This window comes from Durio zibethinus, chromosome 9 (assembly GCF_047325235.1).
Source record: "Durio zibethinus cultivar Kanyao isolate XHJ-2024 chromosome 9, ASM4732523v1, whole genome shotgun sequence".
Taxonomy (NCBI): domain Eukaryota; kingdom Viridiplantae; phylum Streptophyta; class Magnoliopsida; order Malvales; family Malvaceae; genus Durio; species Durio zibethinus.
In genome coordinates, this window is record NC_143170.1 from 18,922,024 (window position 1) to 18,939,652 (window position 17,629).

Consider the following 17,629-nt stretch of genomic DNA (forward strand, 5'->3'; position numbering starts at 1 on the left):
GCATCAACCAAGCAATACAAGGGGTTTGATGGGGTTCAGATGGACAATGAGCATGCATCACCGAAGGTGAGGCATGCTAGAAGCTTTACCACTAATGGTCATGGTGCTATCATTGTTAGGGACTCACTTTTGGGCCAACCATGGCTAATAAGATCATGGAAGGCCATCTTTCACCCCCTTCACTAGAGCCTAATGGGTGGTATATTAGAAGGAGTGATAGCGCATGACACTCTGATAGGCGTGCCCTCGACCTAATGGCTTGGGGCGTAACTTGCATTCAAAGACTTAATGGTTCACGGGATTTTACAATTCACACCAAGTATCACATTTTACTACATTCTTCATCAATGTGAGAACCAAGATATCTGTTGTTGAGAGTCATTTTGGTTTTTCATGACAAAAAGAGTCACGATGCCACCTGTACATGCACCACTTGGCATGATTCATGCTAGGGGTTCATTATTTGGTCGTGGGTGGTGATACTGATCATTTCACTTGCCTGAAAGGTTTAATGAAGTGACTGTCATGCCCACCTAAGATCAAAAGGGGGCTCAAGGCATAGAGGCACCCTCACTCCCTCGATGTTTCATTAATGCATTCATGGGCCATTTGTTGAGCAAGTTTGACAATTATTATTTTGTAGGTTCACCTATGGAAACCTTGTTATGACTTCTTTTTCCTTTAAATGATAAGGTTCAATGGACTTCTCATGATATCATGGGTAGTGAACCATTCACATCACCATGATTTGAACACTTCATTAGACCATTCAATTAATAGGAGTGATGAGTGGTGTGTACAATGGGCAAGGACATAGTTAACGTAAGCTAATGACTTACACTTACTAGGAATTCCTTGTTGAAGACCAATAATTGTAATTATCTATCCCTATCATGATAAAATTTCAAAGATTACCCAAGCCTATTAGCCCAGGCTATAAACTCATTGAATACATCAATGTAGCGTGTGTGTGGCCCAAAACATCTAAGGGCATTATAAACTTGTTATTGTCTCAAGCTTTCTTGGCCTAAACAGCCATAGTCCATCTAAGAAGCTAGCCATGAAGGATCACCTCTACATAGCTATTTAGCAGGTTGAGGTCTTATTCGTTAATGGATTTAACCAGTTAAATCGCTCCACCAACTAAGAATGACCGTGTACCACCACCCATAGAATCAAGAAAGAGCTTTCATTCTATCAATCTTTACTATGTTTAGACCTATTAAGTTTCTCCATATTGAGTCAAATTAAGCCACATTTTCCACTACTAGTGATGCCCTTCCTTCAAACCCTTTAAGTTTTAGCCTTATGACTTTACTCCCCTTGGAACCATAGACTTTGATTTCTCCTAAGATGCTAGTGAAGTCCTAAAAGTAACCTTCGTCAATCCCTAGTCAACATCATTTATGGTTAAGACTAGAACAATAACTGATCATCTTCAAGCCCCTAACTTTCATTCTTGATTAATGAAAATAGCCTTAGTAAATGCTTTTATAGCTGGTCATCTTTCATTAATCTAAGAATTTCACCTTTGACTATGAAATACGAATGCCCTTGACTATCCCTTTTGATCATTACCCTGATCTCAAAGACCAACATAATATGACTGAAATCCTATAATGTTATCCCATGCTAATGTATACAATTGCAGGCTTGCTTAGAGCACTCTAATATCTTTAAAGTAACAATGCTGAAAGAATGACATGGCCAGTTAAGGCTTGAAGCACATCGTCGGTAATAGGGATAAGTAGACTGGTGGTCACTATGAGGTAGACTAGATAACCTAACTCTAGTTCTACCTATGAGCTTTTTAACAACAACAACTTAAATATATGCTATTAGAGTTAGAATTACTGTGGCTACTGGCACTAGACTTGCCTTCTAATGGATCCTCGTTAAGGGTTTAGATTGTGCTCATTCCAATTGCCTAACTCATATAGCTTGGTATTGTTATTTATTGTCACTACCTCCTTGTGTTAGGATTAAATAATTTGCATGCCTATTGCCTCCTTAAATGCCGTAGCTATTTCTCAGGCTCTCTATTTGAAATCAAACCCTAATTCTCTATCACCCGTCACCACCATAATAGGTCACTATCCTACCATAAAAAATTTATAGGGTAGAAATTTGAATGATGCATCATTGACACAAAGGCCATGCAATCTATCAAGTTATCAAGAATCATCAGAGCAATGGGTAAGGCTCACATTAACCTTTTATCTAATAAATGCATCCCTTCCATAAGTTATTATTTGTTGCATATATTAGCTCTAAAATTGCTACAGTTATCCAAGTAATAGATACCATTAAACAAACTATAACTGATATAATAATCCATTTGCAATTTCATAATCTAAATTAGTTCATACTTACACATGTATGGCTTAATCTTTGAGACAAGCATATGACTACTACTAGGATCAACTAGGTAGCATTCTTTCGAGAAAGTTGAATTGCATGGACCAAAATGCACTGACTGAGTAGCGAAGAGAGCCAACATGGAGCTCAAGTGTCATACATGTCAAGCACTAAAATACATAGCATTAGATGAATAAAGGCTGAGATCTTACACCCATAAAATATTATGCATTTGAGAGCCCGATCAAACACCAGTGCACCAATATGGCCATGGAGGTTTGGGTAGCATGCTTAGGACATGTGGCATGATTAAGGTTTGACCTGTAACCCATAAGGACATAAGATGGATAAGAGATGGCAAGACATCCAATTTCCATCAATTTAGGTATGCAGCATAGGATCTTAATTACGCCCCCATGGTATGATGACCACATAGGGGAGATTGAAAAGGTTGATGTGTCGATAGTTTGATGCATCGAGCATAGAGCTTGCTAACATACATAACCATAGCACCACTCATAAGCTCGTTGCATACAAGTGGCAACATCCATGCACATCGAGCTACAACCCACCCAATTGATTACTCAATGAGTGAGTTAAGAAAATGACATATGAGGCTACGCCACAATCGCTTGCGTTGAAAAAACACAAGCAAGGGCCATGAAACTACCCCTGCCATCCAACAAGCAACAACGGCATGACTCTACCAATGTTTGCTCTGGCTGAGACCATATACACAAACTCTACTATCACCACCCTAGTAAAAAGTTACCTAATTGAAGTACTTGTTCCTAGAGTCTTGGGTAATAGCATTGACTACATGTAAGGGCTTGGGTAGGCCAAGGCATTTTTATGGTTGATAAGAAGGGACCATGAGAATGCCAAATACCTGGGACACTTGGCTAGACCAAGCTCGTGATCATAGCTTCTACTTATGTTATGGGCTTTAGTCTTAACCGTTACAACCATATAGCTTTAGGTAGGAGACTACCGTTCATGTATGCCTAAGTTAGCCTTTAACTAAGTTGAGTGATTATGCCACTCACCAAAGACTATTCAGACCTTAGAGACAATCTAACACTATAGCACATTAAGAAGGCACTGGTGAAAGAACACAAGATCTTTTCTATTTCTAGAACAATATGGCTTATGTATAAATGTTCTTGAATAGCTTTATGGGTTCACAAGTTCACTGGCTCATGAGTTGATCCTATAGGGTAGAAGGCACCCCTATTTATGTTTGAGCCTCCATGGCTTATGTGGTCACTAAAGACACAAGTGTATGGCTCTTATTTGCATTCTAAAGGGTTTCAAGGCCCCTAAACACAATCAAGGTTACTTAGGAAGTTTCTAAAAAGAAGCTAGCTCTAGACACTCTATGACACACTAGGTCCAAAAGGTTCTAGGCTCTTTTACAGAGTGCCCATGCCTTAGGCCTTCCAAAAGCTTTTTTGCCTAAGTGATACAATACCCATGCCCATTTTTGCATCTGGCTTTTCTAAAAGGTTCTATGGAAAGCTTTTCTTAAATGGCCCTCAAGCTCAGCATTAGGTAACTCTCATTGGGGCTTCTTCTCATGACCTAGCACTTAAGCTAGGATCTGGCTTCCATACACTAGCACTCAGGCCTTGGCCTCATTGGTGTTCACATGGGGTGTCACATTCTTCCCCACCTATTCCATCGATGCCCTCATCACATTTTCTTTGTAAAACTTGTTAATCTAATCATGGAACTATCACAATCCCTTAGTTGGCTCCTAACTTATCTCACTATCTGACTAGCCTTTCCATTATACCAAATACTCGTGCTTAGGTAAGTGTTGCCATTGTATACTATAAGTCAGCTAAGATGTGCTCAACCTTTCAATCATAAGAGGCCTTAATGCCTACTGGTGCTCTTTTTGTTTAGCTTTAAGAAGGATCATCCAAGTCTTCATGGTAAGGTTTGAGCATACTTACATGAAAAACTAGATGTATTACAATGATGCTACCATACCTATCCACCTTGGGTAGTCTAATAATGAATTCTATGAAGACACTTTCCCATAGGCATTTAGGAACCGAGAGTGATTCTAGGAGGCTATCTAGGGACTTTTGTTCTATCTTGTCTTATTGGCACACAAGACAAGTTTTGACATAGGCCTCCACATTGTACCATATCCTAGGCTAATGTATCAATCCTTAATAAGGGTTAAGATACGATGCACACTTGGATAGCCTACCAATTGCAAGTTATGACAGCCTTCCATGACTTTTTTTCATAGCTTGCCAAACTGTAAGACAAAAAGTCAATTTCCCTTAGTGTAGAGTTGATTATGTTTGAGCCAAAACCATCTAGTCTTTTTTTGCTTCTCATACTCGATCAGGGTTTTAGCTGTGGGGTTTTAGGTCAGCCCCTCTTTGATGTGTGCCACCAAGAAATCTTTTGGCCTACTAATTACTACTAGTTTAGCCTTGTGGTTAAGTGCATCAGCCACAACATTGGCCCTTCCTAGCTTATACTCCATGGTAAAATCAAACTAGGCTAGGAAGTTTTGCCAACATGCTTGTTTGAGAGTAAGCTTTTTCTGGCTTTGGGAGTAAGCTAGTTGTCGTGTTGTCAATCATCACCGTAAACTTACTTCCTAACAAGTAATGCCTTAATGTACATAGGCAATGTACCATAGCAGTAATCTCTTTCTCCTGGACCATATATTAACACTTGGAGTCATTGAGCTTTTTACTTTTAAAGGCAATTAGATGTCAGTCCTGCATCAACACATTGCCAATAGCAAAGTTGGATGCATCAACGTGTACCTCAAATGGCTTGGTGTAGTCGGTGAGAGCTAGGACTAGCTTTTTTATGATAGCTTGTTTTAGGTAGTCAAAGGCTTCTTGGCTCTTGGGACTCCATTCTTATACTCTTCTTTTCTTGAGCATGTCGGTTAAGGGCACTATAAATGTGGAGTAACCCTTTATGAAATGTCAATGGTAGTTTGCCAAACCAAGGAATAACTATAACTCTATGACCTTGGTTGCTAGTTTCCACTTTTAGATTGTACAAACCTTGTCACCATTCATCTAGATCTAGCCATTCTCTATAATATGGCTTAAGAATGATACCTTATGCTAGGTAAATGAACATTTCTATTTCTTTATATACAATTTATTCTCCCTTAGTACTTGGAACACTTGTTGCAAGTGATCCATATGCTCATTGAGTGTTTAGCTATAGATGACAATACCATCAAGGTATACTAGAACAAATCAGTCAAGGAAGGGTTGCAATACCTTGTTCATCAGGGTGCAAAATGTCACGGGTGCATTCATAGGACCAAAAGGCATGACTAGAAACTTGTATGAACCATAGCAAGTCACACATGCCATTTTTGGATTGTCACTTTTAGCAATCCTTAGTTGATAGTAACTCTATCTTAAATCTAGCTCGGTGAACCACTGTCTCCTCTTAGTTGGTCAAACAAATTGGCAATAAGGGGAATGGGATACTTGTTTTTCACTGTAAGCTTGTTTAGCACTCGATAGTTGATGCACATTTATAAGGACCCATCATGCTTTCGCTAAAATAGTACTAGTGCACCATATAGAGCTTTAGAGGGCCTGATGAACCCTATGTCTAAAATTTCCTTGAACTATCTCTTTTGCTCTTCTAGCTCTACAAGTGACATCCTATATGAGGCTTAAGCTAGTGGCTTGGCATTGGGCACCAGGTCAATCTTGTGGTTTACCTCTTTCTTGAGTGGTAGTCTCTTAGGTAGTTTTATGGGCATGACATTCGTGAAGGACTCCAGCAACTCTAAGGGGGTGTTTTCCTTCAATTCCTGAGGCTCATCCTCTTTTAAGGCCATTAGAAAGGTGGTTTCCTTCTATCGCACACCCTTGGTGAGCTAGATGACGAATAGTGCCTTGGTTCTAGTCCCTTGCCCTTATTTCACTAGGACAATGCATAGGCACCAATGGTCCTAGATGCAAATGCAATTGGTGAATTGATCCTATCAAAGAGATTTAAATCGATAACAAAGTCATTGTCATCGAGAAGATTACCTTAATAGATTCCTTGTTTTTCCATGCTCCAAGTCGTAGCTCAACTCCTTGTGCTATGCACATTATTAGAACCTCTTTAGAGTTGATAGTCTTGATCCATGCCACCTTTTTATTAACCTTGATCCCTATCTCTTAAGCACTCTTTTGAACATGATCATATCAGATGCACCTATGTCCACTAAGGCATTTAACTGCTTGCTTGCAACAAAGATTTCAACAAACATGAGCCCTTTTCTCTTAAGCCCATTTTTTGCTAAGATAGAACTTAGCACGATTGAACCAAGCTTTAGTCCCCCCTTCTCAGTTTGTTCTTCATACTCCTTGATAATGGCCATGAGTTTGGCTCTATTAGGATAGTTACTCGCTTGTTTTTGATCATGCACCAAAACTAAGTCATGGGTCCATCCCAAATCACTAGCCATTTGTCTTTTTTCTTGTCTCCCTCCTTGAAGGACTTCCATTTATGGGTTGGTGTCCTACCACTACTACTCTTGTCCTTGTCTCCCTTACCTTTTCTTTTGCCTTTGGGGTTGGAAGACTCAGACTTGTCCCCTTTCTTGAATTCCACTAAGGATTCAGTAGTGGTTATAGCTCCGATGAGGTCTTAGACACCCATATTCCTTAGTTCTTGCTTAGCCCATGGCTTGAGCCTGTCCACGAATGTGAAAAGTGCCTTGTCCTCCCCAAGGTTGGGAATTTGGAGCATCTAAGAACTTCTAAACATATTCTCTCATTTTTCCATATTTGGTGAGCAACTATTGCTTGGCACGTGCCTTTTTTATGGTATATTATGTGTAAAATTGCTACCTAAACTCCTTTTAGAGCTCTTCCCATGTTCCAATGGTAGCGCCCTTACGTTATCCTCCTCAGACTTACAATGCCACCATAGAAGTTTGATGTCTACAAGATATATAAAGGTGATGCATACCTTAGTAGCACCATCCTCGATGCCCATTGCACTGAAATACTACTCCATGCCCATCAAAAGTTATCTATGTCCTTTACAAACCTTGTCCCTTTGAATTGCTTTAGGTTGGGAACCTCTACACTAGTTTAGGAGCTATTGTGAGTATGCCTTCCCTTATGACTACCTCGTATGCGAAGAGCATCCTATTAAGTTACTCCATCTCTTCCCTCATGGCTTCCGTTAGAGCCTTTAAGATAGAGTTCTTATAGGCAAAGCTTTCAATCTTTTGAAAAGAGTTTGCCTTAACTCTACTGTGATCTCCTTTCTTACTAAGACTAATTCCTCCATTTGGTTTTCATATTTATCTCATATTTCAGCCACGACCAACTCCACCTTCACTAACTAGGCATCAAAGGCTAGCATCATGTCCCTACAAGTGCCTTTCTTACCCCTTTTAGTAGTGTGTCTTATGAGCCTTTGCCTTTAGCGTGCTGGTGGCTCATCTCGAAAGTTGGCATTATCTTGGATTACGGTTGCACACCAAATTGTGCTCTGATACCAACTATCATTGGCTATGATCTTTAGCCTTGCAACCATATGGCCTTAGGCGAGAAACTACCATATATGTATGCCTAAGTTAGCCTTTAATCGAGTTGAGTGAGTGTGCCACTCACTAAGGACTAGTCAAACCCTAAAGACAATCAAACACTATAGCACACTAAGAAGGCACTGGTGAAAGAATACTAGATCTTTTCTATTACTAGAATAATGTGACTTATGTACAAATGTGCTTGAATTGCTTTGTGGGTTCATAAGTTTACTAGCTCATGAGGTGGTCCTATGGCGGAAGGGGGCACCCCTATTTATACTTGAGCCCCCATGGCCTATGTGGTCATAACGGAGTGAAGTGTGTGGCTCTTATTTGCATTTTAAAGGGCTAGACACATACAAGATCAGTTAGGGAGTTTCTAGAAAGGAGTTGGTTTTAGACACTATGGTGCATTGGGTCCAGAAGGTTCCAAGCCCTCTCACAAAGTGTCCATGCCTTAAGCCTTTCAAAAGCTTCCTTGCCTGAGGTGATATAGTACCTATGCCATTTTTAAATCTGGCTCTTCTAGAAAGTTCTATGTTCACCTTCACATGTATAGTGCCTACACAACCTTTTTAGGGCTTTCTTAAAGCTTCTCCCAAATGGTCTTCAGTCTCAGCATCAAGTAACTCTTACAGGGACTCATTCTTGCTACTTGGTGTTTAAGCAAGGTCTAGCACTCATGCACCGACACTCAAGTTTTGGCCTTGATGGTGCTCATACGGGGTGTGACACTTACACCACCCCAAGGAGTCGTTACCTGGCTCAAGGACTTGTCTGGGGCTTAGGGTAGCATTAATCGTATGTGTCACAATCCATGCACATGTGCTAGACCAAGAGAGTCACGTGATAGGTCTTGCTCAAGATGGCATGCGTGAAACACTAGGATGGATTAAGACCAAAGTTCTAAAGGCACATATTTTACCCAAGTGTACAAGCCAAGGCTAAGATCGGAGTGTAAGAGTCCACTCATGTTAAGCTGCATGGTGCTAGGCATGAGGACTACTCGTTGGAAAGATCTAGAACACCCTAGAAGAGTGGCATGGGTAATTAGGCATAAAAAAGCCTAAAACTACTTGGAGTCAAGCTAGGTACATAGGCATAGAAGACTTTACAGAAGCCTTAAGGCAAGCCAGGTATACGGGTACTATAACATTAAGATGGGAAAGTCTCTAAAAGACACTAGGTATGGGTAGAATGGCATACTGGGTTTGACAACTAGGAGGACCAAGCCTTGAGGCATATTGGAGGTCTAGGTCAGGGGAAATAGCCTAGAATAGTGGTATGGGTAGTGCTTAAGACTCTAAAGGCTCAAGGCCAATATTTAGGTTTAGTAGAATTGAGCAAGGCCTAGGTGCAGACACTGGTGAGTGTTATATGAATTTACAAGCCATAAAAATGGCATTGGCATGGTAAAAATATGAAGATGTGCCTAAACCCACGTACTACCTGATTATGGTACACATGGTAGAGGCTTGAGCCTAGGATACCCACACTTGGTGTGTGGCTTAGCACATGCTGATGGTGTGTAAGGAAACTACCTGCACAAAAGGCCAATATGTACCGATGGTTGTCAAAGCATGTGTCGAGACCAAGGCCCAACAAGTCTCGATAATGGTTTAGGCATTTGCATGTGCCATAATCTATAAGCTAGTCTAGGCTTAAAGGTTTTTCTTTAGTTGAAGAGCTGTTTTAGTTGTAGCAAGATAAAGTCTAATAGCTAAGGGGCTAGCCTTGAGGCGTATTAGAGGTCTAGGTGACAGGGAACTAGCTCACAATAGTGGTACAAGCAGTGATCAAGACTCCAGTGGCTCAAGCATGGCGTTTAGGTTTGGTGGATTGAGCTAGGCCCAAGTGCGGGTACTGTGAGCATTATATGAATTTACAAGCCATAGAAATGGCATTGGCATGGCAAAAATATAAAGATGTGCCTGAACTCACCTATTACCCGATCATGGTATGCATGGTGCATGGCTTGAGCTTAGAATACACCTACTTGGTACATGGCCTAGCTTGTGCTGATGGTGTTTATGGCAACTACTAGCACAAAGGGCTAGCATGTGTCGATGATGGTCGAAGCATGTATAGAGACCAAGGGCCAACATATCCCGAAGGTGGTTGAGGCAAGTGTATGTGTCATAGTCCACAAGTTAGTCCAAGCCTAAGGGTTCTTTCTAAGTCAAGTAGCAGTTTCAGTTCTAATAGAAAAGGGCCTAACTACTAGGGGAACTAGGCCTTGAGGCCTACTGAAGGCCCAGGTCATAAGAAAATAACCTAAAATAGTGGTACAGGCAATGATCAAGGCTCCAAATGCTTAGGCACAGTGTTTAAGGTCAGCAAAATTGAGTCAAACCCAGATATAGGCACTAGTGAGTGCTTATGTGAATTATAGGCCATGAAAATGGCATCAATGCAACAATTATTATGAAGATGTGCTAAAATCCACCTACTTCCTAGTTGTAGTGCACATTGTGTATAGCCTAGGTCCAAGATACCTGTGTATGGTGCATTGCATAGCTTATGTTGCTGATGTTTAAGGGAATTGCCCGCATAAAGGGCTAGAATGTGTCGACAGTGGTCGAAGCATATGACAAACCAAGGGACAACATGTCCTAATGGTGATTGAGGCATATGCTTCTGTCATAGTCTACAAGCTGGTCTAGGCTTAGGGGTTCTCTCCTAGCCAAGAAGCAGTTCTAGTAAGAAAAGGTCCAACTGCCAGAAAGACCAGGCCTGTAGGCCTATTGAAGGCCCAGGTCATAGGGCACTAGCCCATAATAGTGGTAAAGGCAATGATCAAGACTCTAGAGACTCAAGCATGATGTTTAGGTTTGGTGGAATAGAGCTAGGCTCAAGTGCCAGTTCTAGTGAGTGCTTTGATGAATTGACAAGCCATAAAAATGGCATTGGCATGGTAGAAATATGAAAATGTGCCTAAACTCACCTACTACCCAATCATAGTGTGCATAGTGCATGGCCTAGCCCAGGATAACTATGTATGGTGTGTGGCCTAACATGTGTCGATGGTGTTTGAGGGAATTACCCACATAAAAGGCCAAAATGTGCTATTGATGGGTGATGCATGTATCGAGACCAAGGGCCAACATGTCCTGATAGTGGTCAAGGCATGTGCATGTGTCATAATCCACGAGCTGGTCCAAGCCTAATGGTTTTTTTCGAGTTGAGAAGTTCTATTTCTACCAGGATAGGGTTAGACTGACAAAAAGACCAGGCCTTGGGCCTATTAGAGGCCTATGTTGAGTGGAACTAGCCCAAAATGGTAGTACGGGTAGTGATCAAGACTCTAGAGGCTTATGCATGGTGTTCAAGTTCAGAAGAATTAAGCCAGACCTAAATGTAAGAGCTGATGAGTGCTTATATGAATTTATAAGCCATAAAAATAGCATTAGCATGACAGAAAATAAAGATGTGCTTGAACTCAATTAAAGCCTGATCATGGTGCACATGGTTTATGGCCAGGGGCATGATACTTATATGTGCTAAGTGGCCCAGCATGTATTGATGGTGCTTAAAGAAACTGACTGCACGATGGGCTAGCATGTGCTAATGGTGTTCGAAGCTTGTGCCAAGACCAAGGTTCAACATGTCTCAATGGTGGTTGAGCCATGTGTATGCGTCATAATCTACAAGCTGGTCCAGGCCTAAAGGTTCTCTCTGAGTCAAGGAGCAAGTTGAAGCATGTGCCAAAACCAAGGTTCAACATGTCCCGATGGTGGTCCAGGCATGTACATGTGTCACAATCCATAAGCTGGTCTAGGCCCAGGGGTTCTCTTCGTGTAAAGGAGCAATTCTAGCGCTAGTGAGACAACATTTGACAACAAAGAGAACTAGGCCTTGAGGCCTACAAAAGGCCTAAGTTACTAGGACGTAGCCCATAATAGTGGTATAGGTAGTGATCAAGACTCTAGAGACTCATGCAAGTTATTCAGGTTCAACAAAATTGAGTTACACCTATTGGTGCCTACGAGTGATGCATAAGCACACAATCAAACCCAAGTGCAGGCACTAATTATCAAAGTGTGGGTGTATGGTCACACCAAGGTGCAGGCATGCTTGAACACTATCCTAAGAGAATAAGATTTATAGGCTTCTAGAAGGCCAAGTATTGTAACACAATCTTTGACAAGCTAGAATTATTCCAAGAACTTGAGTTTCATAGGCTATAGATAGAGTCAATTCCCTATCCAAGGCCACATGGAGTTTAACTTAAGACCAAAGCTTGTGACACATACACCGAGTGCCATTTGGTGATGATGGCAATTGAGGGGCAAACAAGTGCATTAGGTAGGAAGGTCATAGTACACATGACACACCAAGTGCCAGCATCTACCAAAGAGGTGTCTAAAGTAACAACCCACTACAAGTGCCAACATCTGCCAAAGAGGTGTCCAAGGCAACAACCTGCACCAAGGGCACACTTGTGCCGATGGTTATCAAGGCTAGTGCCTTCACCAAGTGTTAGCATTTGGCGATGGTGTCTGAGGCTACAATAAGCCAGCATCTACTGATGGTGTTGGATGCTATTGCCTACATGAACCAAAGGCTAGGTGCTATTGATGGCATGCAAAAATAGTCGATCTAGGGGCTAGCAAGTGCCAATAGAGTTCAAGGTAAATGCCCATACCAAGGGTGAGCCTGTCCTTGTAACAAATACCAAGGGCATTTGGTTGTCATTGACTTGGACACTTGAGGGAGGGATGTCATCCCCCAGCTAAATCAGTTGTAATGGAAAACACCATTTATCCCTAACCCTAGTGGGGTATAGTGTAAAAAAATTGAAGTGAGAGGACTTTGATGGGTGTAGAGGGGAGGGATGAATCAAAGCGACAAAGGGTTGAGTCTCAGTGGATGAGAGCAGTAAGGTCACTTTGCCATTTACAATACCTTATCACATATTTAAGTCATTTGCAAAGGATTCTACTCATTGCTCGATGGACATTAAGCTCCAAGGAGGCCTACACAGCTTGTCTGCCTAGGGCTACACCTACGACATGTGTCTTTGGGGGCCATAAGCCCTTATACAAGTCAACAATTGGGCAATGGGCACATGCATCACTTCTAGCCTGAATTTTGACTTAGAGGCATTCAGTCATAATTCAACCCACAGTGGCTTCACACCACCGGCTTTTCAACTAAATGTGATGACCGATTATGCAAATCAATAGTTCAACTCATACTAGGTTAAATTACTATTGTGACACTACCATTAATAGGGTAAAACTAACCTATCTGGTGATGGGTGAAACCTAGCTTATGTTCCTTATTAGTGGGTGAACAATCCAACACTTGGTGAATTTTGATTCACAATGATAGGAAGAGCCAACATCGAAGGATAAAAAAGCAATGTCACTATGAATTCTTAGCTGCCACAAGCTAATTATCCTTGTGGTAACTTTTTGTACACCTCTAGCTTCAAATTTTGATGGTCTAAAAGATCGATAGGCCATGCTTTCATAGTTTGTATTCATACTAGAAATCAAAATCTTACACTTTTTTTCTGCTTGCCAAAAATGGCTCACTTAGAGCTCTCGATTCTTTAAGAATAGGTCAATGGCATTGCATCCACGATGCCTCTAATTATTTGCTTTACCTGATAAAACTTGTTAAGGGCTCTAGCTATCCTGAAGGAAACTTTAGAGGGAACTAGCTAATAGATGGTTTGATTAGTCTTTAACCCATATACCTATGTCAGACAAATGATTTGCAAATCAGTACACTATGGGCCTCTACAAGAGTTTCCTCTAGCTTTAACCTGCTCAAGCATAGTTCACCATCATTTGGGTCTTAACAGGCATGCTCACACTCAAACTTTTTTCAAAATATCAAGGTCGATTGGTGGTGCACCTATAAGGGATCCTACCAATCTGTTTCCTTGTGCCTTACAGGTTTGTTAGCCTATTGACTCACATAGATGTTAGACTCCTTGGTTCGTGTTTCAAGACAAGCTAAATGGGGAGCTTGTAGGTTGATGCTAAGAGCACATCAAAGTTGAAGGCATATCAAAAGCCTGAGATTTGGCCACCACCATGACCCGTATCGATCCACGTACGAAGCCAATCAATGGACTGGCTCTTGTTGTTCCACTTCAACTAGGGCACATCACCAGCTGCCATCCACTTTCCTCTCAACAATTTCAAGCACTCTTTATCTCTCTTTTCAAAGTCCTTTCCATCTTTCCCTTGTGGTACTTGTTTGCTATCAGTCTCTTACCCATATTTGGCCTTTGGATGGAATTTATCACCTTATTGGGGTTACTTTCCCAAACAACCTGACTCATAGACAGCGTCTTATGGTGTGACAAGGCACAATAGGGCTTTCACAATTTCCAATGCCCTTTTCTAGGGGACTTAGGCCTGATCCACTGTTGAGGACAATTCTCTAGACTATAATTCAGATGCTGAAGGCACCTAATTCTCAAGCTGGGCTATAGTGCATGACACCCAAGTAAGTGTGCCCTCACCTAATGGCTTGGGGTGCAACTTGCATTCAAAAACTTAATGGTCCACGAGATTCTACAATTCACACCAAGTATTGCATTTCGCTACGTTCTTCATTAAGGCAAGAGCTGAGATATCCTTTGCTAATAGTAGTTTTAGTTGTTCTTGACAAAAGGAGTCATAATGCCACCCATACACGTATCGTGAATAAGATGGTGATGGTACACATTCTCTTTTTCATTTTGATTCCTTATGCAATTCATGCCAGGGGTTCATTATTCAACCATGGGGGTCATAATGATTGTTTTCCCTACCCTAAAGGTGAAACATAGCAACCATCATGTCTGCCCAAGGCTAAATGGGGCTTAGGGCATAGAGGCAGCCTTGCCCCCTTGGTGTTTCATTAACGCATTCATGGGTCATTTGTTGAGTAGGTTTTGACAATGATCCTTCCTCTAAATGATAAGGTTCAATAGACTTTTGATGACATCATACGCAGTGAACCATCCATATCACCATGATCCAAACACTTCATCAGACCATTCATTTAGTAGGAGTGATGGGTGGAGTGTACAACGGGTAGTGACATAGTCAATGTAAGCTGATGACTCATGCGTACTAGAAATTCCTTATTGAAGACCAACAATTGCAATGATCTATCCCCATCATGATAAAATTTCAAAGATTACCTAGGCTTATCAGCCAAGGCTATAAACTTGTTGAATACATTAGTGTAGCAAGCATGAGGCCTAGAACATCTAAAGGCATCACAAATTTGTTATTACTTCAAACTTTCTTGGCCTAAGTGGCCATAGTTCCTCTAAATGGCCAGCCATAAAGGATCACCTTTATGTAGCTAGTTAGCATGCTAAGGTCTCATTTGCTAATGAAATTAACCAGACAAATCGTTCCTCAAAATAAGAAAAACCATGCACCACCACCCATAGAATCAAGAAAGAGCTTTTAGTTTGTCAATCTTTACTATGTCTAGACCTGGTAAGTTTTCTCATGTTAAGTTAAATTAAGCTGTAGCCTCCACTCTTGGTGGTGCTTTTCCGTCAAAGACTTTGATTTGTCATAAGGTGTTGGTGGAGTCCTAAAAGTAACATCTATCAATCCTTAGTCAACATCGTTTATGGTTTAGACTAGAATGATATCTGATCATTTTTTAGCCCTTAACTTTCATTCTTGACTAAGGAAAACATCATTCGCAATTGCTTTTGTAGCTGTTCATCTTTCATAAATCCAAGAATTTCACCTCTAACTATGAAATACAAATGCCTCTGACTATCTTTGTTAATCATTACTCCAATCCCAAAGGCCAACATAATAATACCAAAATCCTATGATGTTATTCCACGTTAATGTATACAAGCGTAGGCCTACTTAGAACACTCTAATTTTTTTAAAGTAACAGTGCTGAAGGAATGACCCAACCAATTAAGGCCAAAATGCATTGGTAATAGTAGGGATGAGTATATCGATGCTCATCGTAAGATAGACTGGATAACCTAACCCTAGCTCTAACTATGAGCTTTTTAACTATGAAAACTTAAATATATGCTATTTGAGCTGGAATTACCATCACTACTGGCACCAAACTTGCCCTTCAATGGATCCTTGTTAAAAGATTTAGATTGCACTCATTTTAATTACCAGACTCATAAAGGTTGGTATTGTTATTTATTGTCACTACCTCCTTATGTTAGGATTGGGTAATTTGCATGCCTGCTGCCTTCTTTCGATGTGGTCACCATTTCTCAAGCTCCCTCTTTAGAATTGACCCTAATTCTTTGTCACTTATCACCACCATAGTAGGCCACTATCCTACCATCGAAGGTTGATAGGGAAAAATTTTGAATAATGCATTGCTGGCATAAAGGCCATGCAATCCATCAAGTTATCATGAATCATGAGAGCAATGAGCAAAGCCTGTATTGATATTTTATCTAATAAATGCATCCCTTCCAGAAGTAGGGGTTTGTTGCACATATTAGCTCTAAAATTACTATGGCTCTCCAAGTAATAGATACCATCAAACAAATTATAACTAATTTAATAAGCCATTTATAGTTTCATAATCTAAATTAGTTCATACTTAGATATACATGGCTTAACCTTTGCGATAAGCATTTGACTACTTGCAGGATCAAGTAGGTAGCATTCCTTTAAGGCATTGGCATTACATAGGCCTCAATGCACTAATTGAATGGCAAAGAGAACCAACATGGAGCACAAGCATTGTGCATGTCAAGCACATAAAATGCATAACATCGAATGAACAAGGGTTAAGAGCCCATACCCATAAACGTTATACATCCGAGAGCTCGATCAAACACCAACCACCAATACGAGAATAGAGGTTTGGGTGGCATGCTTGGGATATAAGGCATGATTGAGGTTTAACTTATGATCCTTAAGGACACAAGACAGGTGAGGGATGGCAAGATATCCAGTTTCCATCAATTTTGGTATGTACCACAAGATCCAAATTACACCTTCAAGGTACGATGATCGCATAAGGGGATATTGAAGAGGATGATGGGTAGATAGTTCAATGTATCAAGCATGGAGCCTACCAACACATAACTATAGCACCACTCAAATGCTAATTGCGTACAAGTGGCAACATCCATATACACCAGTCCATAATCTACCCAATCGATTACTCGATGAATGAGCAAAGAAAATGATGTACAATGCCACACCACAACTACTTAAAATAAGAAAAACACAAGCAAGGGCCACAAGATTACCCTTGCCATCCAACAAGCAACAATGACATGACACCACCAATGCTTGGTGTAGCTAGGATCGCATATGCAAACTTTGCTATTAGCACCCTAAAGGGACATTGCTTGATTCAAAGACTTGTTCCTGGGATCTTGGGCAGCATTGGTTGCATGCACGGGCTTGGCTAAGCCAAAGCATTTTTATGGTCGATGAGAAATGACCAAGAGACTACCAAATACCTAAAAGACTTGGCCCTACTAAGCTCGTGAACCTAGCTTCTACTTGCACCACCATAAGGAGTCATTGCCAAATTTAAGGACTTGGTCTAGGGTCTGAAGCAGCATCAGCCACATGTATTTTTTACATGGATGCCAACTAGTTAAAGCCATAGGCTTTTTTGAGTCATCAAAGTAGCTAGTCATCGGACAACATGGCTAGAAGGCATGCAAGGCTTAGATTTTGCTTTAGGGACATTGCCATGATACATTCAATGACAAGCCCATCACGCACACCTACCCCCCTTATGGGAGGGAAAGGGCTTGGA

The 17,629-nt window shown here is 41.0% G+C and overlaps 1 non-coding gene and 3 pseudogenes across 1 annotated transcript; all 4 read right to left on the reverse strand.

Annotated features, from left to right (window-relative positions):
• Positions 1-224: 224 nt before the first annotated feature.
• LOC149516836 (5.8S ribosomal RNA) lies at positions 225-380 on the reverse strand. Its single transcript, XR_016345414.1, has one exon. It is a non-coding gene; the product is annotated as a 5.8S ribosomal RNA (ribosomal RNA).
• A 246-nt stretch (positions 381-626) lies between these two features.
• On the reverse strand, positions 627-2,431 carry LOC149516837 (18S ribosomal RNA; annotated as a pseudogene).
• Positions 2,432-12,728: 10,297 nt separating this feature from the next.
• On the reverse strand, positions 12,729-14,389 carry LOC149516838 (25S ribosomal RNA; annotated as a pseudogene).
• Positions 14,390-14,764: 375 nt separating this feature from the next.
• Positions 14,765-16,512, reverse strand: LOC149516839 (18S ribosomal RNA; annotated as a pseudogene).
• Positions 16,513-17,629: the final 1,117 nt, after the last annotated feature.